This window comes from Microtus ochrogaster, unplaced genomic scaffold (assembly GCF_000317375.1).
Source record: "Microtus ochrogaster isolate Prairie Vole_2 unplaced genomic scaffold, MicOch1.0 UNK2, whole genome shotgun sequence".
Lineage (NCBI taxonomy): Eukaryota > Metazoa > Chordata > Mammalia > Rodentia > Cricetidae > Microtus > Microtus ochrogaster.
The window spans coordinates 9697355-9698779 of NW_004949100.1; the positions used below are offsets into that span (position 1 = coordinate 9697355).

The 1425-nt window shown below is 53.6% G+C and overlaps 1 protein-coding gene across 1 annotated transcript in view; it reads right to left on the reverse strand.

The window, feature by feature from the left end:
• The window catches only part of Fbxl3 (F-box and leucine rich repeat protein 3), an 18570-nt gene extending 17827 nt beyond the window's left edge, over nucleotides 1-743 (reverse strand). The window contains exon 1 of the mRNA XM_005365369.2: nucleotides 680-743. The gene's annotated coding sequence lies outside the window, so the exon portion shown is untranslated. The remainder of the gene's footprint in view (nucleotides 1-679) is intronic.
• Nucleotides 744-1425: the final 682 nt, after the last annotated feature.

The window sequence follows — 1425 nt, forward strand, 5'->3', positions numbered from 1 at the left end:
TTTTTTTAAAAAAATCAAATGAGAAACTCAAACCGCTGAGATGAGAGTCTAGGACAGCACTGTTTTTAGAAGTATATGCAAGGTACACGTGAATTTAAGAGCTTGTGAAGCCACATTAAGAAGTTCAAGGTGGTTGGCGAGGTGGCTCAGCTAGCATAGGCACTTGCTGCTGAGGCTCTTGACCTGAGCTTTATCCCTGGAAACCGAGGTGGAGGTAGGGAACTGACTCCCTCAGGGACACACACACAGTAAGGTGGAGGAGGACTGGAGAGATGGCGCACTGGTTAAGAGGACACAAGTTCAGTACCCATCACCCAAACAGGCCACTCACAACTGCCTATAACTCCAGCTCCAGGGGACTTTACGGCACCTGCTCACACATGCATAGACCCACATGGATAAAATCAGTTTCATTTACTTTACCTAATCTACGTCCAGGATATTATTTCTATGTGTAATCAATATAAAAATATCATTAAGCTATATTCTGTTTTTCTCTGTAGAACTCCGATGGCTCAACAATTCGTAACACACTGCTCACAGACCCCATTTAAGTGCTTGGTCTTCTGAAAGAGCCAGAGTTCAGGGGCCCCCTCTCCGCGCTCCCGCCGCCGCGGCCCCCCACGCTCCGCCCGCATCCGAGTCGCTGCTCCCGCGGCGGGCGCCGACGCGGCTCCACCTTGACGGCTCCGGCCGGCCGGGGACAAAGCTTCCCTTCTCCGTCCCGCGCAGTCCGCGTTCTCCGCCTCGGCGCCTCCTCGTCGCCGCCTCGGACGCTCTCAGACAGCCGCGGCCCAGTTACAGAATCCAAGATGGCGCCCGGGCCTCGCGGGTGCGCGCCTGCTCCTGCGCGTCTCCGCCCGAGGGGGCGGGCGCGCGCGGCCGGGGGCGGGGCAGGAGCGGGAGCGCGCGGCAGGGCGGCTCCAGCCTACGGGACAGTCCCGGGAGAAGTTTTGTTTAGGGGCGGGCGGGCAGCAGTTCGCTAGGTTCCAAGGGACTGTCTCTGGGTTCTAACCGGAAAGTTTAGATTGGTGGATTGGGTGCAGAAAAGGAGGGCGTGTTTGCAGCATCTGGACCCACCCCTCCCGGACGTAAACATCAGCTGACAGCGACCCACCTCCGTGAGGAAGGCGCGGCTTAGGGAGCCTCCAGGGCTGCAGTCTGCACGCCTGATAAATCAGTGTGGTTAATGAGAGGATTGCAAATGGTTTCTTAAAACAATACTTGCACCTCCACTATTTTCCAAGACTATTCTTAATGATTCGTAACTTTTTCAAAACCACGTTTACTTATAAACTAGAACCTTGAAATCTGAAAATGTTTTTCTAAAATGCACAGGGAAAGTGTAAAAAGCAGATGGTTGGTTACAAGAAAACCCCTGGTGGAGCGTCTTACAAATCAGGCGTCTTTTAAATGCTATTTGTC